Raw genomic sequence first — 27805 nt, 5'->3', positions numbered from 1 at the left:
CCATTGTCTTGGAGATTAACATTCGGCTCCTAGTAACTTTTGCAAATTTCTGCAGCCAGCCTGAATTTCTCCTCAGAAAATGGGTTTTTCTTTTCTATCACATTGTCAGGCTGCAAATTTTCTGAACTTTTATGCTCTGCTTCACTTGTAAAACTAAGTGCCTTTAACAGCACCCAAGTTAACTATTGAATGCTTTGCTGCTTAGGATTTTTTTTTACCGGATACCCTAAATCATCTCTCTCAAGTTCAAAGTTCCACAAATCTCTAGAGCAGGGGCAAAATGCTGCCAGTCTCTTTGCTACAACATAACAAGAGTCGCCTTTGCTCCAGTTCCCAACAAGTTCTTCATCTCCATCTGAGACCACCTCAGCCTGGACCTTATTGTCCATATCGCTATCAGGCTTTTGGTCAAAGCCATTCAACAAGTCTCTAGGAAGTTCCAAACTTTCCCACATATTCCTGTCTTCTTATGAGCCCTCCAAACTGTTCCAACCTCTGCCTGTTACCCAGTTCTAAAGTCGCTTCCACATTTTCGGGTAACTTTTCAGCAACAACCCACTGTACTGATACCTATATACTGTATTAGTTTGTTTTCTCGTGGCTGATAGACATACTTGAGACTGGGCAATTTACAAAAGAAAGAGGTTTAATTGGACTTACAGTTCCACGTGGCTGGGGAAGCCTAACAATCATGGCAGAAGTTAAGGAGCAAGTCACGTCTTACATGGATGGTAGCAGGCAAAAAGAGAGCTTGTGCAGGAAGTCTTCCATTTTTAAATCTATCAGATCTCATGAGACTCACTATCATGGGAACAGCATGGGAAAGACCCGCCCCCATGATTCAATCGCCTCCCACTGGGTTCCTCTCATGACACGTGAGAATTGTGGGAATTACAATTCAAGATGAGATTTGGGTGGGGGCACAGCCAAACCATATTAGTGGGTTATACAATTTCTGTAATTAAATTGTCTTAAGTATTTAAAAATGCATTTACTCATTTACCATGTTTGATTTCCAAGCACAAATCAACAAAACCCCATCACATATTACTCTAAAAAACACATAAATATGGTTAATATTATGGTTTCTGCATATGCTAATATTACTTAAATACTTACAGTTCTCTTCTACCTTTAAAACCTAAAGTTTGATTCTATTATTCAACAGAATTTTATATTTGATTTATAATGGTAACTTATTTGATATTCCCTTATACTTGAATCTCTTACAAACAGCAAATGACTAAAATGAAATGCATATATCTAATTCATGAAATAATTGATTTAAAATATTATTACAATTATCAATATTTATATTTAATTTTAAATTATTCAATGTTAAAACTACTCTAACTTATAGAGAAAATTATTTTACAATTCCCAGCAATCTTTTTCTAACCCTCCCAATAGAATTAGAATAACTCTTCTGGGGACCTGCAATTGTCCAGATAATTTGATCAAGATATAAAATTCAAAGCTACAGAAACCTTTCTTGTGGATTCTGTAGCTTATTGAAATTTGCTTTGTTTTTTTCTTTGTATTTATCCATAAATTTTGGAATTAACTTTTAGATTTTATGAAATCACTTGTTACAATTTTTATTGGAGTTGCATTATTTATTATTGGAGTTGCATTAATGACTATTACTTTGAGGACAATTAACATTTAAAAAAATTGAGTCTTCCAACTTATAATTATGGTATCTTTATTTATATAAAGCAATATATATGTAGTAGATAAAATATCTATATATATAGATATATATGTTAGATAAAAATATCTAGGTATACATATTAGATAAAAAATTTTATCTCTAATGTTTTCTATTTTTTGTGGAAGACTTATACATAACATTTGTTAAATTAACCTTTGTTACATATTTTCATGTTTTTCTATATTAAATTTTTATTTTATTTTCCAGTTTTTAATTATATAGAAATAAAATAAATTTTTGTATGTTAGCCTTGTATTCTGTAATCTTGTCAACTTACTATGTAAATTTCTTCACTCATTTGAAATTTCATGAAACTTTTTGTATGGCCCAAGTTATGGTCTAAGTTGCTAAATGTTTTCTACAACTTTGGGGTATGTGTTTAATAAACGTTGATTACTAAAGTTAGCAGATAGTTCTTGTTAAATATTTTATAGACTTAGTGATTATTTAGTATTCTTATTTTATCAGTCAATGTGAAAATGGTGTTAAATCTTTAATTATGATTGCAGTTTTGACGTTTTCTTTCTTCACTACCATGTGATTTGGTTTCAGATATTTTGAAACATTTTTGTTAGATGAATTCATATCTGGATTTTTGTGTCTTTCTTAATTTTTCACTTCACCATTAAAAAATTCCTTTTAAAATCTTAACCAGTGCTTTCTACCTTGATATCACTATTGTCTGATATTAATACAGTCACTCAAACTTTTTTCATTTTTAATGATTTTAGGGTATATCTTTTTCCACTTTTATACTTTCTATCTTCTTGTGTCTCCATGTTTAAATTGTATCTCTAATAGACAGCATATAGGCAGTGTTTATTCTATACTTTAATTTTAAAACAATTATTAAGGTATTCGAGTTTACATTCACCTCTTGCTCTTTGTTTGCTATCTGACCCATCTCTTTTCTTTCCTCTCTTTCATTTAACTTTTAAAAATTCTCTTGGGATATTTAGATATATAGAATGACAGATAGAAGATAGATAGATAGATAGATAGATAGATAGATAGATAGATAGATAGATATACAGATAGATAGATAGATTGATAGATACGGATACGTAGACAGACATATACATATAGATAGATAATTCTATTTAAAGGATGTTTACCTATACCTCTATGAATTGCATTTAATGGTTGCTACAATGATACATATGTTCTTCAAAAAACTCGATCTAAGGAAAAAGAATAGAGTATATATCGCCTGTATTTCCAGCACTTGGGGAGGCCGAGGTGGGCGGATCACGAGGTCAGGAGTTCAAGACCAGCCTGGCCAATATGGTGAAACCCTGTCTCTACTAAAAATACAAAAATTACCTGGGTGTGGTGGAGGGTGCCTGGAGTCCCAGCTACTCGGAGGCTGAGGCAGGAGAATGACTTGAACCTGGGAGGCGGAGGTTGCAGTGAGCCAAGATTGTGCCACTGCACTCCAGCTTGGGCAACACAGGGAGACACCATATCAAAAAAAAAAAAAAAAGAATATATATCATTTAACCCATTCAATAAGGCATGAAAAAGTTGTAAAACTTAGAGAAAAGAGAGAGAAATTAAACTCCCCTATTTGCAAATGACATAATTATGTATATGGATAATAACTAGGAAGCTAAATAACAACTATTAAAACTAGTGATCAACATTTTCTACTTTTTTGTATCTCTTGTTTGTATACTGGTCCTGGTGGTTGATTGACAGATTGCATACATTTGTCTTCCTTTAGAGGGTAATTACTTTTGATCTTTCAGACAGCTAAATTCCTGCTGGATCGTTTTTATTCTATGAGGCTTGATCTTATTTTTAGAGCAGGTCTATTACCTAACTTCATTCCTAAGGTGTAGCATTTACTGATTGTTTTTTTCTCCTAAATCATGGTCTTTCTAGAGGCTCAGCTGAATTTCTTACATCCCCTGTGAAGTTTTTCCATTCTGGATAATCTAGAATTTCAGCATTTTTCTAAAGTGCATGACCATTCATTTCTAAATCTCATAGGAGCTGCTCTCTGCTATGTGTTGTGAGGTCTCAGAGTGAATGTAAACATGGACCAACAGGAGACTAGTACAGAATTCTGCCTCCCAAAACTCACTCAGCTCCATTTTCTCCAGGCTGGTATGCAAATTCTAGCAAATTAAGCTGCTTCCAACTGCCCATTATGCCTGCAGAACTCAGTGAGACCACCGTACGATGCTTGGGCTCCACCTTACCCTTTTAGGCGCCCAGGTGAGCCTGCATCTCACATTATCAAGTTTTGTTTTTTCAATGAGCACAGGTCTATGTTACGTGTCTGAAATTGGTTGCTTCATATTTTGCTCAGTTTTATTTTATTTTATTCTTAATAGACAGAGAGCAAATGTGTCACCAAATACTTTTTGTGGCTAAAGCTAAATTCTGTACACACTCCAAATGCACTTTTAAAATATTCCCCCCCTCACCTAGTCCATGAAGTAGGGGTATGTATTCATTGTCCTCAACAATTTTTCTCCAAAACCTACAAAACATATTATATGTTTACTTTGCGTTACACATTATATGCATGTACGAGCCATCATATGTAGTACCTTTTCTCTGAATATTTGTTAAATGTATTGATATAATATGAACACTCAAAAAATCCCTTGGAATATATGTATTTTAAATTAGTATACTTATAAAATTTCTAGTAAAGAAAATATTTATCTCTATCTTAACTAAACAGTAAGTACAGCACAAAGCAACAAGGAGTATTCATAACTAAGTTTAAAATACCCCAAAGTAACTCCATCAGACAATATCAAAGTAATCTAATTAGAGTTCGATACTTGTAAAAATAGAAGCTGAGAAAATCAGCAAACCAATGTGTGAATTATGACAAAGGAAAATACATATTATACATCGATCCTATGACATCATTTGATAATAATTTTTAATGGAATATATAGAATCCATTTTTGTGGAAAAGTCAAATTGCCAGGCCACCTTTCTGGAAAAGGAGCCATATGTATAATAGAGAAATGTGCAATGCTGAGGATAAACAAAGGATGGAAAAGAAAACATTGATAATATCAAAATTATTTGTATTAGTCAAGATTCTTCACAGAAACAGAACCAATAGAATATATATACACACAAGTATATATGATGAGATTGATTATATAGAATTTGCCCATGCGGTTATGAAGATGAGAAGTCTCATGATGTGCAGTTCAAATACTGAAGACCCAGGAAAGCCTGTGGTGCAGTTAGAAGACCTGGGACCCAGACAGCTGATTGCATAGATTCTAGTTCTGATGGCAGTGACGACCCACCTTGAGTAGCTGCTGCCGTGACGCTGGCAGCAGTGGAGGAGGTGCAGCCGGTGCTGCGTGCTCCAGGGAGCCAGTGGGAGCTGGAAACAGGCAAAAGCCCTGCCCGCTTCTGAATTGGCATGGTGGGAACTTCACGTTCTCCAAGTACAGCTGCAGCCACCCAGCTACAGCTGTTGACCTGGGCCTCCCTATGCTCTTGGGAGCTGGGAGCAGGCAGGGAGCCCCATCATCCCAAGTGCAGCTGCAGCTGCCCAAGCCACAGCTGCAGACCCAGGCATCTCTGCACTCTCAGGGGGCTCAGAAGTGCATATTCCTGCTGCCTGGCCTCTCCCCACTCCCAGAGCCTGCTCCTATCTGAGCAAAGTTGAGGCCGAGACTAGGTGCTGTCACAACCTGGCCCAATGTGCACATGCTTGGGGCAGCACTGACTCTGTACTTTCCGTGCCAACGAGCATGGGAGGGAAGCCAGGGGGATGCTGAGGGCAGCTTGGCACTGGCCTGCAGGTACCCCTCAGCATGAACAGCCTGGGCATCATGAACAGTGTCAGGAGGCAGACAGACTGCAGGCCAGAGTGGGGCAGTTTCCCTGTGAAACCTCACTTTCAAGCTAGGGAAGGCCTGAAGCCTGGGGACCAGGCTGCCAGCCCTGCAGACTGGAGTAGGAAGTGGTGGTGCCTTTTCTGGGCCCACCCATGGCCACCTATGGACCAATAAGCACACGCTTTCTCCCCTCTGAAGCCCTTAGAAACCCCCAGACTCAGCCAGACTCAGCGAGGCAACGGGACAACCAGCTGCTGAGAGGAGCTACCCACCCCAGAGTCTCCTGTCTGTTGAGAGCTGAGCACTTGAGATGACCTGCCCATGGAGAGGAGATACACACTCCAGGTCTCCTCTCTTCTAAGAGCTGAACATTCAGTGGGACACCCTGCCTACAGAGAGGAGCTACCCACTGTGGGTCTCCTCTGAGGTGTTCTGTCACTCAGTAAAGCTCCTCTTTGCCTTGCTCACCCTCCGCTTGTCTGCATACCTCATTCTTCCTGGACATAGGACAAGAACTTGGGACCTGTTATATGGTGAGGCTAAAGAGCTATAGCACAAAAGGGCTGAAACACACCCCTTGCTCGCCACATTGCACACAACAAGGAGAACAGAAGACAGATGGGGAGGCTGGGCACCTTGGCTTACACCTGTAATTCCAGCACTTTGGGAGGCAGAGGCTGGCAGAACACCTGAAGTCAGGAGTTCGAGACCAGCCTGGCCAACATGGTGAAACCCCAACTCTACTAAAAATACAAAAATTAGCTGGGTGTGGTGGCACATCCCTGTAATCACAGCTACTTGGGAGGCTGAGGCAGGAGAATCACTTGAACCCAGGAGGCGGAGGTTGCAGTAAGCTGAGATTGTGCCATTGCATTCCAGCCTGGGTGACAAGAGTGAAACTGTTTCTCAAAAAAAAAAAAAAAAAAAAAGACAGGAGAGAACAGCAATTGGGTCCCATTGGGGAGGCCAGACTTAGAAGCTCCCCAAGCCAGGCTGTGACACACTCTTTGTAGCTCTATGGTTCCTGGCATCTCCACACTTCTGGGCACCACTGTGTGCCCTTGGTGCCAACTGTGGAAGTTGCTTGTGGTACGCCTGGTGGAGCTGCAGCCTCGCAGTGAGCCAGCACCCATGCTGGAACCTGGAGCTGCCTGCCCCACCACAGCCAGAGTGCCTGGCTGTGCGCAGTGGCCAGATCCCAAGCTTGCTCACCCTTGGCAGGCATGTTATCCAGGCTGGTAGTGCCAGCCAAGAACAGCCTGCCAGGCTGAGTGGGTGGAACAAGCTCAGTGGGCCAAGCAAACATTGGGCAAAGGCACCACTGGCTACAGAGGTTTCCAGCTGGTGAAGCAACACCCCAAGCATCCTGTGACAGTTCCAGTCTGAAGGTCTGAGAACCAGGAGCTCCAAGGGCAGGGAAAGATCAGTTTTCCAGCTCATACTGTCATGCAGAGAGAGAGAATTCAACTTTTCTCCATCTTCTTCTTCTATTTCAGACTATCAATAGATTGAATGATGTCTACCTACATTGGGAAGGACCATTTACTTTATTGAGCTCACCAATTTAAATGCTGATTTCTTCTGCAAACCCCCTCACAGACCACCCAGAAATAATGTTTAACAAAACATCTGAGCATCCCCTGGCCCAGTGAGGTTGATATATAAAATTAACTACTGCATTATTTCTTTCCTTATATTTTGCTTCAAGGGGTATTTTATTTTTTGAATCTTGTTAATTACCTCCTTCAATAATTATTGATGTGGATTGTGTACTATATGTTGTTAGCCAGTATCTAAGATGCTGAGGTTATTGAAACTAAGATAATAACTCTGATGTAAGAATAGTCACTTAATTTTATATTAATTTAAGAATGAATACCTAAATGATTAAATTGTTGTTTAAACCTTTTTCAGATATCTATGTCCAGTGTGGATGCTGAATATTCATAATCTACTCATAATATTGCTACCTGGTGGCAGATACCAGAATTAAACGGATAATGCTCTTAGGATGAAAAAGGCCAGTGATTTATCTAGGACTGACTTTATGTTGTTCAGTTTAGAGCAATGCTATAGCCAGAGACTAACAGGAATTTGATTTTAAGGAAGATGGTGTATCCTGAGAGCAGATTCTAAAATTATTTCAGGGCTCCAATTGAGATGGATTTCTGAGAATATTTCCATTCCAACTGGGGAACTGAAATATTCACTAGTAGGTTCAAAGATGATATTCTTTTTTGTACTGGATCCACAGAGCTACATCAAGGTGAAATCAAAGTTTTAGTGCATAAAATGTTATCACTGGACATCCACCTGCCAGATATCATAGTTGTTTTTAGCAGAACTCTCTGCTAATAGAGACAACATTTCAAATATACGGCCAAAATTTAATCAAAAGAGACAATTTCTTTGTATTTTACATATAACATTTATAGTGAAGAAGTAAGAAAAGGATGTGATGTCTGTATTAGAGTATGCATAGGCTAAGTTGTTTTAGAAGAAATTTATGGTTAAAGTGCCAGGCTGGAAAATATCTATTATGTGCCATTATTTCACACATATATTTAGATTTATATTATTAAAATAGTTTTTATATATAAATCATTCATGCAATATTTAAATATGCCTCTCAAGTTTGGATGTTCAGTATTTACGTTTAGCACAAAAATAACTGTAGTGATTTATTAATATTATTTTAAAGTTTTAGACAAAATATATCAAAAGATGCTATTTTTTCAAGGTCAAAATGGTTTTGCATATAAACCATTTTTTTGGTCCTAAAAACCAAATTACCATATAAATGACTGCCTGTAATGTGTTTTATCTTATAGATTGATATGATTATTATTCCATGAAAACAAAGTCTATGTAGATACAACATTTGGTACAAAAAAATAGTTATTTTTTAAAGGTATGATTACAGTCACATTTCATTTGAAAATATAAATTTGCCATAAGATATGTCACTTCGGGGAGGTTTTATATTATTTTCCAAAGACATTATAATTTAAAATCAATTTAAAACATATTATTGCCCTATTTTGACTTCTTCCAAAATGCTCTCTCAGTTCAGGGAGCATATGGTTCTTTTCTATTTTTTTCACTACCAACCTGCTGACTAAACAATGAAACATCCAAAAACATTTAAAAATGCATAAACCAAATGCTATAAAACAACCATGGTCTGAGTGAAAATCCAGGCTTGTAGACAAATACAGAGCAGGCTAACCCTCCCAAGTGTTTGGAATGTTACATACGGAGAATGATACAAACAACCAAAAGCCGGACAATTTAAATAAAGGATTTGTTAACATGGTACAATGTGAAAGAGAACTTTCCCCTCTTTCCATTTCAGTTTTGAATTCATAGGATGCTTTTATCTTCTTGCCTCTTTCTATCATGTCTTAATATGTTCCTCAATAAACCATAATGATGCATTTCGGAATGAGTGGGTTTGATGTCCTCACCTTGAAAGATAGCCCTCAAAAAACAAAAGGGCAGGAGTCACCAGCTCCCACACAAAGTAAAAAAATATGAACGTAATTTTAGCAGTGTTAATGAGAAAAAAACTGTCCATGAATTACTGCATCAATAATGCCTTTGTTATGACATCTCTTTTCCCTAAGGCACAGGAGCGAGTGGTATATACTTGTCTGGGAACCAGTTTCATAAATGCTGTTGTTATAATCCATCAAAAGATGAATAGCAATATTTGTCACCAGTTTCACTACCTTTTGGAGTTTGGAGTTTGGGAACTGTGACAGTTCCAGTCTGAAGGTCTGAGAACCAGGAGCTCCAAGGGCAGGGAAAGATCAGTTTTCCAGCTCATACTGTCATGCAGAGAGAGAGAATTCAACTTTTCTCCATCTTCTTCTTCTATTTCAGACTATCAATAGATTGAATGATGTCTACCCACATTGGGAAGGACCATTTACTTTATTGAGCTCACCAATTTAAATGCTGATTTCTTCTGCAAACCCCCTCACAGACCACCCAGAAATAATGTTTAACAAAACATCTGAGCATCCCCTGGCCCAGTGATACATATCCATACTGTGGTAGTTATACTTTTTAATGAGTTAATTTTAAGTGAAATTGCCGTTCTAAGTTTGTATGTGAAATCAAGTTCATACATACTAAAGCTTACTTATAAAAAACTAAAAAAAAGATGAAATGAAAAAAATTAGAAAAGAAAAATGATGTGGTTTGTTCTATGATAATTTATTCCTTTTTAATTAAAACATTGACTAGAAAGACATTAATGATATGACAAAACAAGATAAACTCTATCTTGCATGCTTTTATTTATTCATTCATTTATGTCTTTTTATTCATTTCATACCAAAAGGTTCACTTATACTTGTAACTTGTACTCATAACTTTCCAAAGGACTTACAAGGATACGGTCTTTGCCTTCCAATGTAAAGCTTTTGATGATTCATTACTCCTCAAATTAATTTTTTCCATAGTCATTTATCGTCATCAAGTTTCTGTCATGTGGCAGGTTACTCATGTCACGCCAATTGCTGCATCCTCCTTAGATTGACTTCTCAAGGGCAAGAAAGGCATTTTCTCAAGGTCACAGGTATTTAAAACAGTGTCACTCCACCGAGTTGATATTTCTACACAAATACATGGTTGGGTTTTCTTTCTTTCTTTCTTTCTTTCTTTCTTTCTTTCTTTCTTTCTTTCTTTCTTTCTTTCTTTCTCTTTCTTCCTTCCTTCCTTCCTTCCTTCCTTCCTTCCTTCCTTCCTTCCTCCCTTCCTTCCTTTCTTTCCTCCCTTTCTTTCTTTCTTTCCTTCTTTTCTTTCTTTCTTTCGAAAATATTTATAGAGACGGGTGACAAAAAATAGAAGTCTTATACCTAAAACTGGTTTTTATCTAGTGTAGAATTCTACGTCCCATTTAAAATGTGTCTCTAAATGACAAGTTTACCTCTGTGAGGAAGGATTATCATAGAAACCTTCCAGACTTTGATGCCTTGGCAACCATTCTTTTTACTCCAGTGATGCAGGATGGAGAGTGTTAGCCCCAAAGCAGAGACCTCGTAGCAATTTGTTTTTGCTCCCTTATACCCTATGACACATATCTTCCCTAGCTATACTTAAAAACAAATTACTTTCTGTTTCATGAGCTACTGTGTAACACAACTCAGTAAAAGAAAAAAAAAAGGATGATGACTGTGAATCCACACTATGCATTGAATGTGAAACATGAGTGTCACTTAAGCCAGAAGAGACAGGAACTATTGATGATATAACTCATTGTAATTACTGAGTATAACTCAGCTAATAATTAAGGGAAAAATTAACTGGGAAATACCATCCTTCTAAAATGATAAAGCAGCACTATTGCCAGAGACATTTAAAGAAACCTGTGAGACTTTTCTATTTTTCTTTGTTGAAACAGATCTAGTCTATTTAGTTGATCAGAATATATATTAAAAACAAAGTTGTGTATATAGTGTATTACATTTGTGAGGTAGTTAGTTTCAGTAATTTTCTAAGGAGGATATTCCTATAATAAGTGAAAAACAGAAATACTGTCATCTATATATATTCTGTAATTTATAGTTTGCAAAACTCTGTTGGTATTAACTGAATTTTGTCCCTCCAAATTTTGTGTGCTCCATCCCTAAACTGTAATATGACTATATTTTGAGATAAACCTATAAGGAGATAATAAAAGTTACATAGGGTTATAGAGTAAGATCTTCATCTTATAAAACAAGTATCCTTAGAAGAAGAGGAAGGCATAGCAGAGATCTCTCTCTCTCTCATCACACATGCACAGAAAAACAGGCATGGGAGCACAGAGCAAGAAGGCAGCCACCTATAAGCCCGAAAGACAGGCCTCATCAGACCCCAACTCAGCTGGCACCTTGTGATTGACATTAGACTTCCAGCCTCCAAAACTGCGAAGAAATACATTTCTGTTGTTTAAGTCATTCAGTCTGTGGTATTTTGCTATGGCAGCCCAAACTGATCAATAATACATCTGACGTATTTATTTTTAGTGGACATATATTAAAAATAAAATAAAAGGGTTAGCAATGATTATAGTCACAGTGCCGGAGCTTAAGAAATTAAGCATCAGAAAGTTTGAGTGTCTCAACTCACGTAGGTAGTAAGAGATTTATGATTCAAGATCCATTGTCTTTTTTATAGGAAAGTTTTATGTTTAACCAACTGGTCAAGTAAAACTAGGAGTGGAAAATAGCCATAGCAAGGTGGCTTAACAGCAGCATCATTATGTATAAATGGAAACAGATAGCTGAAACTAAGATTTTCTTGAAATTATAGAAAAAACAAAATAAAAATATCAAAATGTAAAGTTGTAATATAGTTAGTCTGTCAATATTTTAAAAATTTGGGGGGCGGACAATGAACATGTTGTGTGAAGAATTATCACTTTAATTATATATGTGTGTGTATGTGTCTGTGTAGATACAGATTTAAACCTTATTTAGTTCAATGTGTCTAAACATTGTAAAAGAAAAATCACTGCTATGTCTCTTTGAAGCAATTTACTAAAAGTAATGCACTCATTTCAACCTGCAGAAGTTCAACATATAAAATAAATTTTCTTATCCTCACACTTTCTGAAAGATATTTCCATATTTATTCATAAATATGAAATATAGTTATATTAGTTCCGGTGTCATCTGAGTTCCCTTTTTGGGATACTTCATTTTACATTTCTTTACACTTGCCTACGTACCGGGGGAATACAGTGCTTTTAAAAGTTATGTTGGTAACATTTATATCTAATTAACCTCCGTGTGCCAGAGTTACTCCTTACAAATTATATGGATATGTATCCTTATGGGGAATGAAATTTCTCATAACTACACCCCCATGAGTCCTATATTTGAAGAAATCGCTCAGTATAAGTAGAAGAGCAGTTAGGATAGAAACTGTTTAAAGAGCCGACTTCTGTTACCATGGTAACTATAACCTCACCAGGCTCGATCCAGGGTTTATATGAACGCAATATAATTCTGGCATCGATTTTTTTCGCATTTGACTTTCTTTAAAAATAAAGAGAATCTCTACAGAATAAATTAATGAGAAAATATAAAATATTTTTTCTCCTTGTATTAGTCTGTTCTGGCAGAGCCAAAACATTAGAAGTTATCTTAAAAGCCACATCAACAAAACAAGTAATATTTGTGTTAATAGCCACCTCCTCTTTTAAATTGTATGGATCTCTTAGTGCTTATATTCTGAAAGTACCAAATTTAAGATAAGAATTTGATATCAATAATACCGAGGGAAAAATATTAATTATGACCTAGGAAGTTTATTTTTATTACGCACAATCCCATATGTCTTAAAATGAGACATAAAACACTGAAATTATAGAAATTTATTTTTTAAAACCCCTTTTTTACTATTATGTTTCAAATTATCTGGTGCTGAGCAAATTCCTTCTTGGATTTGGAATCACATAATGGACAATTTTCAACAAAGCAACAATACAAAATAATGATTTCAAACACAGTGTTTTAGAAAATATCTGGAAATAAGAACCTCATTTATGAAAGATGTGAGACAATCCGAAGCAAGAGAAGAACATACAGAAATATTTTGAGCAAATCTTTTAAAACGTTTAGTGTTAAGGTGCATTGGTAATATGAAGTATAATAATTCGAAATAGAACTTTTCAGCATCAATTGCTTTTCAATAAGGAAAAGAATAACAGAACAAGTAGGAAATGCTTCATTTTTGCATATAATATTTTACTAGCTTTCAAAATGTACTTTTCTTGTCTGAATTACAATTATTCATTCTTATATATCTTTTGATCAGAACTGTGAAAGACGCATCCACTCATTTTCACACTCAGAAAGTTTGAGAATAGCAGGCAAGTTCATGCAGTTAATCTGTGATAAATACTTTGGCATATGTTACAAAATCTAAAAGAATAATTTATATGAGGCACAACATCTGCTTATAAAAAGAAGACTTGCTAATCAGATTTCACGTACTCTTTCTGTGCTCATTTTTCTGGATGGCAATAGGATAAACACCAGGCTACTGCACTAGTGTGCCATCTGCATCACAAAATCACACCCTGGCCAAAATTCAAGCACACAACTTTAATTTTTATCCCCAGAAAATTACTGGCACAAAACCATAAAGGGCAGGTAGATTTAATGTATGGGTGCATTTAAAGGGAATGGTCTTTTTTTAGTATTGTTAGAGCTCTAGGCGTGAATGCAGAATAAACACGTCTTATGGAGCAGATTTAGTCCCTCTACCCCCACTATACACCTATAGCAACCAATACATATTTTTGCATAAGACATATAAAAATTTGAAATAGTTTCTGTCCTTCCTACCAGTTGCAAGCTCCCTGAGGACAGTAAGTCTTTAAATATTTAAGGCCTGTCACAGACTTTAGCATAGAGTAGGTGCTAAATAATTATTTGTGGCTGGAATGCGTAGGAGTGAATCATAGAACAGCGGTGTTCCCTGGAAGGAGGCCATATCTATTTATATTTTCATTTCATGTATTTACTCTGCAGGCACATACCAGGCAGTGAATGTATTTGTGCTTGCTGATGGACAAATGAGTTCTATGTGTCATCCTGACAGCGATTTTCATGGTAGAAAGAAATAATTCCACAACATTGTATATTTTCTCCTAACTGCTATATCCTACAGTTTTTTAAAAACAAAACATCAAAAATGTTAAACTGTCCCTTATGGGAAAATGGTGTGAAGGAAAGGCAAGTAGAATTTTGATCTCCAAGACTCTTCGTATCTCAAAATATTCGTTGATTTCGAAAGAAAGAAATAAAACATACATATATATATTGAAAGAAAATATATTTGGAAAGTCAACATTGTAATTTTATAACAAAATTGGAACAAAAATGCACAATAAATAAAGGGCTCATTAGGCACAAATTATTACATTGCTTCATATTGCCTAAGACCATGTAGAAGAAGGTATAAAATTGTATTGCTCTATGGAACCATCTAATTGCCACAGGTTTATGTCTAATTATCCCTCTGAAGCCCCTTGACATGTAAATGGGCTGAATTTTTATATAAAGATTTTTAATATCATTAGAATTATGAATTATAAAGATAATTTTTTCACAATGGGTTTTTCTTTGAAGTATGTACATAAATAGCATTTGAAAAATTAATTGGGAAAACTGTTACTCACCAAAAACTACAGAAGTCTGAGAAACTGCCACAGCCAAGAACAGCCAAAGGAAACTTGACATCTCAAAGTGATATGATATCCTAGATGGGATTCTGGAAAAAAAAAGGGACAATTACTAAAAACAAAGGAAATATAAATAAATTATGAGCTTAATAATAATGTATCAATATCGGTTTATTAATTATAACAAATATGCCATATTAATATAAAATATGAATAATAGGGGAAACTGGATGTGGGGTAATGGGAACCTTCTGTACCATCTCTTCAATTTTTCTGTAAGCATAAAGCTGTTTTAAAGAGTGAATTATATTAAAAATAAAGAAACGTGCCTTTCAGGGCACACACTTCCTTTTTCCCCTTGAGTTACAATGTAACTGCCTGGCATTGGTAAGTCCTTGACTCATTCTGCTGGAAGGTTCCAAAATTCTCTACATGCCTTCTCTGGTGTATATGTAAGTGTTTCTCCTTTCTCTGAGTTTTTTATGGAAATTCTCACTAGATATACAATCCTTAGTCTGTAAAACTACTGCACCATGCTCCAATTTCAAGTCATTAAACCCCTCCACAGATGGATACTTTTGTAAATAATAATAAATGGATCAATGAGGTTAAAAAAAACACTAATGAAATGAATTAAAAATTCCTACGTGTGCATGTGTCTTTCTGGTAGAATGATTTATAATTCCTTGGGTATATACCCAGTAATGGGACTGCAGCACTGTTCACAATAGCAAAGACTTGGAACCAACCCAAAAGCCCATTAATGATAGACTGGATAAAGAAAATGTGGCTCATATACACCATGGAATACTATGCAGCCATAAAAAGGGATAAGTTCTTCTCCTTTGCAGGGACATGGATGAAGCTGGAAACCATCATTCTCAACAAACTAGCACACGAACAGAAAACTGAACACCGCAAGTTCTCACTCGTAAGTGGGAGTTGAACAATGAGAACACATGGACACAGGGAGGGGAACATCACACACGGGGGCCTGTTGGGGGTGGGGGGAGCTAGGGGAGGGATAGTATTAAGAGAAATACCTAATGTAGATGACGGGTTGACGGGTGCAGCAAACCACCATGGCACGTGTATACCTATGTAACAAACCTGCACGTTCCGCACATGTACCCCAGAACTTAAAATATAATTTAAAAATTCATAATTAAACGCCTAATGTTCATAAACTTTAAAATAATTTTAAAAACTTTAAATTATGACCATCCCTATATCATATCTCCATTTTCAAAAGTAATCTAAATGAACAATTAAAAAAATTCCTGATAACAAAACAAGTACATACCCTGCCACTGAATACACACACACACACATAAAATAAATCAATGTTTATAATCTTTTAAATTATGAGAAAGGAATCCATCTTTATTAAACTTGTATAATACTAGACAATTTCTCCACAGTGAAAAAGAGTTTCAATAAAAAGTGTAAAAAATATGATAATCTGTGATTCTAAGGTAATACTGGACTAGTACTGGTCAGAAACAAGTTATAAGCTAAATATTATATTTATATGAAGATTTTTAATATCATTAGAATTATGAACTATAAAAAATAATTTTTTTCACAATGAGTTGTTCTTTGAATTATATACTTAAATAGCAATTTGAAAAATTAATTGGGAAAACTATTAGTCAGAATATGCTTTCAGGAGAATGAATTTTAAAGCTAACAGCAGCATTTAAATAAGTTGTTTTGGAATTAAGGAGAAACGAACCAGTTATTGTGATTTTGTGTTTGATTTATCCAGTTTGTTTCTTCCTCTTCCAAAGGAGTAAACCAATGCAACAACAGGCAAAGGAAATCAGGGTGGCTGCAAGAGAGAAACTATCATCATCTATGCAATTTATTCTGGGCAGGGTAATAAGTATGAATACTGGTGGATAAGTGACTATAAATTGTTGATATAATCAATATGTTAACAATTGCAATGGGATTAAATGATTATTGGTGAAAGCATGTTAGAGAGAGTGGACTCTACTGAGGTATCATTGAACAGAAAATCACTGAAAATTTGTACTTGCTTTAAAACTTACTGCCCAATTTTCTGACTTAGGAGAATAATAATAATAATAAACATTTCCATTAATCAGTATGGTAAATATAGCAGAATGAGCCAATTTAGGGGAAATTCTTCTTAGCTAATGATGAGCTTAGTGTATTTGTGCTATAGAGTTTCCCTGTAGGTACTTAATTCTGAAAATATACAAGTCACTAAGTTTTGAATAAAGTCATATTTTATTGGTTATTAATTTTCTCTTGGAATGGTTATTTTAAGCAGAGCTGAGAAGGCTCAGGTGATTATGTTTTCTGAAGACTAAGGGCACAATAACTGTGAATGTCAACATTTAATGATACGGTAGAAGCGCTGGCCTGGAACTGGGAGAAGGAGCAGGATTAAGCAATATCATTAAAGAAGGATACAAGCATATCACGTGACAAAGGAAGGCAAAACCAGAGGAAACCTGTCATGTGGACATGGTTTTTGCCTTATTATTAGAGAACCTGGTGAACAAACTGTTACCAGTGTCAGTAGCGTGAAAGGGCACCAGCTGTGTGATTCCTCTAGGTTCTACCCTCAGCATTGTTGTGCAGAGATCAAAAGGAAAACGTGAAAGCATCAACTCAGAATACAGGCAGCTGATATGGAGCCTTGAGGGAGGAGATTCTAAAGGTTCCTGAGTCAGGTATTCTCAACAAAATGGCAATGGCTATGCTGAATCTTAAAGGGAAAACATATACCTACCTGACAAAGAGAACCAGAACACAGAATTCCAGATGGAAGTAAAATGTAATTTGTAGACTGTTGTCAGTAAAAGGAGGATGTGCTCTGTATGGCAGTTGTACAGCAGATACTTCATGGGCTTTTCAAAACCTAAAATACTCTACATCATATACTGTAAGCTTTAATATATACAAATTTTAAAAACCAGTATGTTAGAGGATTTCTGGATAGAACGTAGGCTGTAATAAATGAATCTGTGATATAAGTGCCTGATATAATCTCACTAAGGGGTTGGGCAAAAAAGAGTCTGACTTAAGTAACTTTGGATAGGAGTATTTTGACTGGAAAATGTAATAAAATAGTTGTATATAAATACTGTACTCTGTGAATTTGTTTCTCAGAAGGGTATGGGTTAAGAATACTGGAAAAACTTTACCTGTGTACTAGGATTAAAAAATAAGTAAGTAGGCTGGGCGCGGTGGCTCACGCCTGTGATCTCAACACTTTGGGAGGCCGAGGTGGGCGGATCACGAGGTCAGGAGATGGAGACCATCCTGGCTAACACGGTGAAACCCAGTCTCTAAAAAAAATACAAAAAATTAGCCGGGCGTGGTGGCAGGCGCCTGTAGTCCCAGCTACTCGGGAGGCTGAGGCAGGAGAATCACTTGAACCCGGGAGGCGGAGCTTGCAGTGAGCCAAGATCGCGCCACTGCACTCCAGCCTGGGCGACAGAGAGAGACTGTCTCAAAAAAAAAAAAGTAAGTAAATGCTAGGTAATGGAAGCTAGATTTCTCACTATCAGAGAAACAAGTTATACATCAGGGAAGCTAGAATGAAACTTGGGATATTGGACTGGAGTCGGAGACATTGGTATGAACTTCTGTTTAATAGATAGGTAGATGGATAGATTAATGAAATAGATGATAGAAAATTACATATATGTGGATATACATGAGTTAGGCTATAGACATACTTTCTAGTTCTGTTTGCTTCTAGAAGCAGTAACATTCCAATAGATTTTTTCTTCTTCTTCTTTTTTTTTTTTTAAACGGAGTCTGGCTCTGTCGCCCAGGCTGGAGTGCAGTGGTGCGATCTCGGCTCACTGCAAGCTCCGCCTCCCGGGTTCACGCCATTCTCCTGCCTCAGCCTCCAGAGCAGCTGGGACAACAGGCACCCGCCACCACGCCCGGCTAATTTTTTGTATTTTTAGTAGAGGCGGGGTTTCACCGTGTTGGCCAGGATGGTCTGGATCTCCTGACTTCGTGATCCGCCGGCCTCGGCCTCCCAAAGTGCTGGGATTACGAGCATGAGCCACAGCGCCCGGCCTAGATTTTTACTCCTAAATGCCACTCTCTAATAAAGGAATCACACCTCCTTGGTGAAAGAACTGACTGATTTGAATGCTGGGTCAGGAAATCTGCAAGATGACCCTGGAACCTCTTGAAGTATAATACAATAAAGAAATGTTAGGAAGCCTAAAAGGAGGCCACGTGTCAATGGGACACAGGAGCCAAGCTGGAGGAGCCCTGGAAAATTCGAGCAGCAAAATAATGATGTGCTATTAGGTTATCACTCAAAAGGTAAAATAAAAAAGAATATCAAAATAAACAAGAATACCTTAATATAAATTACTTAAAAATAAATAAAGGAGAAGAGACAAGTTTTCCTTACAGAATCCCACATCATATGTAGATACTGTTCCCTTCAGGAGGTAGACTTAAATCTCCTCCTATTAGGAGAGATCTGTATTCTGTATATTACATGCATTCTGTGTATTATAAAAATATATGGGTGTATGGAAGGAAACAAAAGATTTAAAATAAAACATCTCTGAAACTAAATAATGTTGGCAACAATATATTAAATTTAGTTTTATATTCTTCCACCCTGAGTGTGAAATATTCTTAGTGGCTTATGTTCAGAGTATGGAAAGAGAAAAAGATAGAAACTTTATGGAGGAGACATCTGAAGACAGTATCTCAACTAAGTGTTAAGTTTAACGCCACCAATAGTAAGTCATGCTGACATCATGCACCCAATCCTATCACAGAATGCATCTCATCATGTGATGAGATAAGAAGGGCACTTAACAGTACTCCTTCTCCAAGGAGGCTGTAATCAGTCAATCCTTTCTCCAGGGAGGCATGATTCCTTTTATTGAAGAATAGCATTTAGAAATGAAGATTTATTGAGGTCTTAGTGTTTCTAGGTGCAAACAAAACTAGAAATATATGTTTGCAGTCTAATCTGTGCATACCCACCTATCTATAATTACCTATGTATCTATCTATCTGTCCATCCATACACTACCCTATCTATTAAAATTCTATCCCAGGATGCATCTCATCATGTGATGGTTTAAGAAGGACACTCAGCCAAGATGAAACATAAGGAAGTCGTCAGGCACTCCCCAACTGAGGGACAGTCATAAAAATATGTGACTAGTTCCTTTCAAAGATATCAAGGTCTTGAAAGCCAAGGAACTATTTCACATACTTTCACAGTTCAGAGAGAGTAAGGAGACATTATATTAAATGTAATGTGGTACCCTTGATGAAATCCTAAAAAACAAAAAGCACACAGTGTAAAAACAGATAAAGTCAAATAAAATCTGGAGCTCAGTAAAAAGTAGGTTGCCAATGTTAATCTCTTGGAATTTAAACATCTCCTATAGTAACGTAAGCACCTAATATTAGGAGAAAGAAGGTCAAGGGTGTATGGAAACTCTCTGTTATCTCGGCAGTCTGACTATGAATATAAAACTATTCCTAAATAAAAACTTTTCTTAAAACATAGAATAGTAATCCTTGCATGTTTTTAAAACTTTCTTTTCATGCATTCTGTATTCTGTATATTATGAAATATATGGGTGTATGGAATGAAGGAAAGATGATTTAAAAGAAAATATCTCTGTAATAAGCTAAATGATGTTGGCAGTAATATATTAAATTTAGTTTTATGTTATTGAGGATTTTGTGTTGTCACAGGTATTGTAGTACTTTAGTCCTTGTGTTTTGTAACTACACACTTAACTGTATGTGGATGAGCCTTTCTATTGTTCTACGTATTCAGATGCTAATGTTTCCCTTGTGTTCCTTTCAACCCTGACCAAGAACTCTGTAGAATCTAGATATTTTGAGTACCATTATGTTTTCGGGTGATCCACAATGCTTTTCTCATGCATATCATGATTAGCATTTTCTCTTTTGGGAAGTGTGAAAATAATCTACCTCACTCTTCACTGAAATCATCACCATCATAAAGGATGTACTTGTGTTCATTTATTGACCTCAGATAAATGAGACATTAATGTTGGGACATAATCACAAACACATAGTCTTTAGCCACTAAAAAGTTGGAAAACCATCCTGTATAATGCTCCAGTGAAATAAAAGATGGTCTAGGGAACAAAATGAATGTCTGCAGACACAGAACACAAAAAAGTTCAGATTAATAGTAGTCCCACGAGATACAGAGAAAATACAGTGAAAGTACTGCCAGCCTCGTTTCTTTACCTGTTCAATCAGAATTCATTTTGCTCCGATAGCTCATAAAGATCTAGTCAGCAACTAGCAGAAAAAACTAGCAACTTTTTGGAAAATTATGCTTTTTATGCATTCTACAGATGTTAGTTTGAAAGTTACTTTAATTCACTTTAATACTCATAATCAGACAAATCAACATTCACATGTTCTCTGAAGTCCATGGAGTCGCAGATGGAATTTATATGATGATTTAAAACTTCACTTTATTTAGTTTTATCAAGCATGGCTGCTCTACCTTTCTAAGAAGAAATCCCCATTGCTATCTATCTTTTTTGATGATAAAATGTTTCTAGATGGATGCTTTTTGTGCTTTCCATCATAGCTGCATACTTGGAAAACAGCTCTCATCAATAAGTATGAGTTATGTTGCTTGATTGGCTACATATAGACAGCAAAGCTAAGGATTCTACAGGTTCCTAATGAATAATGACTTTTCCAGAGTTTTTCCTTAGCAATTATTATCTACATACATATCTTTTCTCTAAAGCAGAATAGAACATACATAAACATTTTTTCTTTGATTCTTCTTAGAGATTTAAAGAGATGTGATTTTAAGACAGATTTTGATAATTTAGAAAGAAATTTTCTGATGAAATAATCAGTAAAAAGATCATTTTAGTGGATTGCTACTTACTTTGATTACAGTTCTGAGTTCCAGCAAAGCATTAAATAATTAGTATTTAAAATAATTATTTCAATTTAGGTGGGAAAAAAAGCACAACAATTAATGACTCTTCCTATGGATTTCTAAATAGCTAGGCAGGATATTCCTGCTATTCAAGCCAAGATGAACCTTTGAATCAGATAGTTTAGTTAATTTCAGCACAGTTATTATACTTCCTAAAATGTCATTTGACATTTTTCTTAAACAACTTAATGCATTAAAATGTATGTTTTACATTTTGAAAGCTTGTGGTGGCACTTTGGTGTAAGAAAGTACAAATGAAATATTTTATTGTGAAAGTAATTTAATGACCCAACAAATTTCTTTATAGCTACAAACCTGTATTAGTTCCTTTTTACCCTGGCATGAAGATACTACCCGAGACTGGGTAGTTTATAAGAAAACAGATTTAATTGACTCACAGTTCCACATGGCTAGGGAGGCCTCAGGAAACTTACAAACCTGGTAGAAGGGGAAGAGGAAGCAAATACCTTCTTCACAAGGAAGCAAAAGAGAAAAAGTATGCAGGGAAAACTGCCACTTTTGAAACCATAAGATTTCCTGAGAACAGATCATGAAAACAGCACGGAGGAAGCCACCTCCATGATCCAATCACCCCCCAATAGGTCTCTTCCTCTACACATGGGGATTACAATTAGAGATGGGGTTTGGGTAGGGACACAAAGCCAAACTATATCAATACCCTAAAAACAATTGTGTGTGCCCACTAGGAGACATACACACTTAAAAGAAAATGAACTATGGTTTCATGAATCTTATAAATATATTCTAAGTGGAAAAAAAAATCTAGCCCTAGAACTTTCCATACAGTATAAAACTATACTTATAGTCATGAAATACAATCAAAATAATTTTTTTTTTTTTTGAGAGTGACTCCCACTCTGTCGCCCAGGCTGGAGTGCAGTGGCGCCATCTCAGCTCACTGCAAGCTCCGCCTCCCGGGTTCACGCCATTCTCCTGCCTCAGCCTCCCGAGTAGCTGGGACTACAGGCGCCCGCCACCACGCCTGGCTAATTTTTTGTATTTTTAGTAGACACGGGGGTTTCACCGTGTTAGGCAGGATGGTCTCGATCTCCTGACCTCGTGATCTGCCCGCCTCGGCCTCCCAAAGTGCTGGGATTACAGGCGTGACCACCGCGCCTGGCCAATAAAAAATATTTTTAAAAGATATTTACTTGGGTAATAAAATTATTAAAGAGAAGAACAAGATAAACAAATTATACGTACAAATGGTTTTCTGTGAGTGAGGATGCAGGAAAGATGACAGCATGAGACATGGAAGAAACATAGGAATTATTTCAATGATATTAATAATAGTTTGTTATTTGTTTTGTGCTCCACAGGTATTCAATTCTATCTTATGCTTCATGACTTAAGTGTATGTTGAACATATCTTCTTGTATATTTCAAATATTTTGTCAAAAGTGCATTTTTAAAAAGGCTTTGTTCATTGGATTTTCTATTTGAAATACTTCTGAATTATGAATCAAAAGGGCTCATGTCCTCGAAAACATGTACATATGCTTCATATTACCTGAGTCTTTAGGAAGATTTCCATCTTTTTTTCTGCTTAGGAGAGGGAAAATGCTCCATGTGTGTCTTCCCTGATGCTAACAACATTACTGATTTTGTGGATGATAATGCTCTATCTAAGCACTCAGACCAGGTTCTAATTCATTCTAATACCCCTTCAGAAAAGAAGAGTTGGTAATGGAAATGCTAATGGTTTAGACCTGACAAATCCTTAGAACCAGCTACCTCTCTCTATGTCCCATGGGACCCCTCCACCCTAGAGTCATTTAATTTCTGGGGAATTGCTATGTATTGATTTTCTATTCTCTTTCATGATTCTCTTATTTTCCCTTCAGCAGTTTCCCTATTGAATCTGATCTGAGATCATTTGGCTCTTACTTAAGCTGACAAAATGAATACTTATAAGGGGAAATATCATTTCTAAATGAACTCTTAGTTAATTTACATAAAAGAGAATTGCTGTTTAAAAGTAGACTAGCCAATAGTAACATGATATATGTTAATAGAAAAGGATAATGGATGGCCTTAAACTTGATTTTGCACTTTTATATTATCATCTTTGCTTGCTTCACATTTTCAGTGGGATGTAGATATTTATATATGAAAAATTTAATTCTCATGTCATTGATTACAGTATAGCTGAAATTAACTATACTTATCTCTTTAACAGCTATGTGTGGCAAAGCCTGAATTAATTTTGCACACTTCAGATATCAGATATAGATAAAGTGAGCTGACAATACCAATTTTCTCTTGGAGTACTTTTAAAGCTTTACTTCTCTATTTTGGTTTTAAAAATATAAAAGGCATCTCCAGTTACCTAGCATCTATCTTAATTACAAAGAAGCCATTTTTCATTTAACCTTGAATTTCAAAATATTTAATGAGAATCAAAAAGTACCTGTAAAGACTGGAGGCCTCAAATATGTAAAATGAATCTTCGCAAAATTTTTATGATTTTTACTCTGAGTTATTAAAAAAACATATATCCCTTAATGTCTCTAAATATCCTAGTGCTCCAAATTATTATACTTCTGTCATTTTTAAGTAACACAGAATCATCTACTTTATTACCATGAAGATCTTTATTACTAGATTTCATGCAGCAATAAAAAGAACATTTCTTTGTTTTGTTTTTTGTTTTTGTTTTTCTGTAACCAACTTGTTAAAATTCCTATGCAATTCAGTTCAAGTGGGGTTTTGAAGAGCATTGAGAATCTAAACCTTTTGAAGCATAAAGTGTCACTATAATGATTTGAGGAAAATATACAAAATTGAGGTTTCAAGCCAGAGGTTAATTTTGAATGTCAGGGGCTGTAAATGCACACACCGAGGATACAGTCATCTTTTCAAAAGACAAGCAAAACATAGATACCTGTCTGTACATATATGTATTGTTTTAAAAGACAAAGTCTCACTATATTGCCTACGCTGGGCTGCAGTGGTATTATCACAGCTCAGTGCAACCTTGAACTCCTGGCCTCAGGTGATCTGCCCAACTTGGCCTCCCAAAGTACTGTGATTACAGGTGCAAGCCACTGTGCCTGGCCCTGTAGAATTTTTTCTTCTCATTCTTTTTTTTTTTTTTTTTTTTGAGAAAAAGTCTCATTCTGTCGCCCAGGCTGGACTGCAGTGGCGTGATCTTGGCTTACTGCAACCTCTGCCTCCTGGGTTCAAATGATTCTTGTGCCTCAGCCTCCCGGGTAGCTAGGACTGCAGGCGCCCAGCATCACGCCTGGCTAACTTCTGTATTTTTAGTAGAGACGGGGTTTCACCTTGTTGGCCAGGCTGATCTCAAACTCCTGACATTGGATGATCCACCCGCCTCGGCCTCCCAAAGTGCTGGGATTACAGGCGTGAGCCACCATGCCCGGCCTACAATTTTCATTATTATTATTATTATTATTATTATATATTTTTAAAATTAGCTCAGCATGGTGGCGGGAGCCTGTGGTCTCAGCTACTCAGAAGGCTGAGGCGAGAGGATCTCTTGAGCCCAGGAGTTCCAGGCTTCAATGACCTCTCATTGCACCACTGCACTCCACCCTGGGTAACACAGCAAGACCCTGTCTCTAAATAACGATAATAATAATAATAATGATGATTGCTGTAATTTTACATATCATGTTCCTACAAATCAAGTAGAACTATGGAATAGTCACATTAGCTACATCACTCCTATTTTATCATAAAATTTAAAACTTTTCCACATAATCCCAGCAGATTTGTAATCACATATCTTTAACCAATAGCTCTGTCATAGACCTATTGATGCTGCAATGGTTGCTCCCAAATGAATATTTATTAAGGTACATAATCACCTCAAATATAATTCATGGCCTATTTTCAGTTAAAGGTTTTTGTGTGAGATTAAGTTTGCGTTGTCAACTAGCGATGATTGTCAGGGGACTCAAGGGAGTATTTAAGGAGGTGAAAATCCAATCTAGAAATCTCAGTGAGAAATATTAATCAGATATCAGGGTGCCTGCTTGTTTTTGTTTTGATATAAATGATGACTTGCTTAAAAAATGTCCATGGAAATGAAAGCTAAAATAAGGAAGAAGTGATGTTGTAGAAGTAAAATTAACAGTGGTTAACGATTTAAATAATGTGGGAGAATAAGAAGAGTAAATGTTAAAATCTAAATTTTGAAATTTATTGACTTGGCATCTTACTTATTCAGTATTAAACCATTCTGGACAATAGTACAGAGGTTCTTCAAAAAATTAAAAATAGAACTGCTATGTGATCTAGTAATCTCAGCACTGAGTATATAACTAAAGGAAATGAAATCAGTATGTTGGAGAAATCTTCACTCTCATGTTCAATGCAGCATTATTTACAGCAGTCAAGATATGTAAATGACCTAAGTGCCTATCAGCAGATGAGTGGATTAAAATAATGTAATTTATATACACTCTGAAACACTATTTGGCCTTAAAAGACGAAGGAAATCTTGTCATTTGTGACAACACAGATGAACTTGGAGGGCGTTATGTTAAGTGAAATAAGCCGGCACAGAAAGGGAAATAGTGAATTATCTCACTTATACATGAAATCTAAAAAAGTTGAACTTATAGAAGTATAGAGTAGACATCAGGAGTGGCAGTTCATGCCTGTAATCCCAGCAATTTGGCTGAGGCAGGGAGATGGCTTGGGGTCAGGAATTTGAGAGCAGCCTGGGCAATATACCAAGACCTCATCTCTATAAAAAATTTCTCTAAAAAAAGAAATGCACGCCTGTGGCCCTCGCTGCTCAGGAAGCTGAAGTAAGGAGTATTGCTTGAGCTCAGGAGTTTAAGGGTGCAGTGAGCCAGGATCATGCCACTCCACTCCAACCTGGGTAACAGAACAAGATCCCATCTCTTAAAAAAAAAAAAAAGAAGTGGAAAGTAGAAGGGCCTGGGGCCTATGAGATCTTAGGGAGATCCAATCAAAGGATATAAAATTTCATTTAGGTGGGAGATATAAGTACTGGTGATCTGTTTCCCAAAATGGTGACTATGGTTAATAACAACATATTTTATTTTGAAATTTGCTGAGAGTAAATTTTAAGGGTTCTCATGGCGAAAATAAAAGAACAAGTATGTGAAGTAAGCCATAAGGTGATTAGCTGGATTGAGCCATTACACAATGTATATATATTTCAAAACATTGTTTTTGGAGGAGTGTTTTTATAAAATTTCATTTAGATAAGAAGAATGAGTACTGGTGATCTGTTTCTCAACACAGTGACTATAGTTAATAACAATGCATTTTATTTTGAAATTTGCTGAGAGTAAATTTTAAGAGTTTCCTTAAAATTTTGTCTTTATAAATGGTGAAAGAAACAGGATAAGTATGTGAGGTAATGCATATGGTGATTAGCTAGATTGAGCCATTACACAATGTAAATGCATTTCAAAACATTTGTCAACTAAAAAATAAAATACATATATAAGAATGAGAAAGTTCAAAAGGAAGAGCTTTAAGGGAAGTGGTGACAGTGAAAGATGAAAAACATAGCTTATGAGAGTATCTCAGTTCATAGACAGTCATCTTGAATTGTAGAACTGGATCTTGGGACTAAAAACACAGGCTTAGCCATCTGTTAGCAGACCACAAATCACAGAAGAAAGTGTGGCGATTGATTAGTTCACCAATGAAAAGAGTATTAAAAAATGTAAGTATTTCGGAAAAATAATAGTTGATATTTTAGTTTGTAGGCTCAGAGAAAGCAGAGAAGAAGAAAAAGAGAAGAAACAGAAACAGGGAATCTAGATCATTTTTGCAATGATAAATATGTATCACACACTTGCTAGCATCATGCTAGGGGTTATACATGCCACAAAATAAAACACAGTTTCTGTCTTTGAGCAAGTTACACTTAGAAGATAAAGCTGTTAAGTGGACAATTAAAATATACAGAGACGCAATCCATAACTGCAAACATGGTGCCATGTGTGCCCCTAGAAGGGATCTTCACCCAGAAATAGAGTCATAGAGATGAAACTATTGTTGATTTGAAGAGATGATTCTCCATTAAAACAAAAAAGATATAATCAAGTCTATGAAAGTTTCAAGAGTAAAGCTAAAAC

At 36.1% G+C, this 27805-nt stretch overlaps 1 long non-coding RNA gene across 2 annotated transcripts in view; it reads right to left on the bottom strand.

The window, feature by feature from the left end:
- Positions 1-27805, bottom strand: part of LOC129529303 (uncharacterized) — a 199289-nt gene that overhangs the window by 55666 nt on the left and 115818 nt on the right. For both annotated transcript variants that reach the window (XR_010132440.1, XR_008674778.2), the window contains exon 3: positions 14720-14811. This is a non-coding gene — a long non-coding RNA (uncharacterized lncRNA). The remainder of the gene's footprint in view (positions 1-14719; positions 14812-27805) is intronic.

The sequence above is a fragment of the Gorilla gorilla genome, chromosome 22 (assembly GCF_029281585.2).
Source record: "Gorilla gorilla gorilla isolate KB3781 chromosome 22, NHGRI_mGorGor1-v2.1_pri, whole genome shotgun sequence".
In the NCBI taxonomy this organism is placed as follows: Eukaryota; Metazoa; Chordata; class Mammalia; order Primates; family Hominidae; genus Gorilla; species Gorilla gorilla.
The sequence above is the reverse complement of the archived record's forward strand: the minus strand, read 5'-3'. Positions and strand labels throughout refer to the sequence as shown.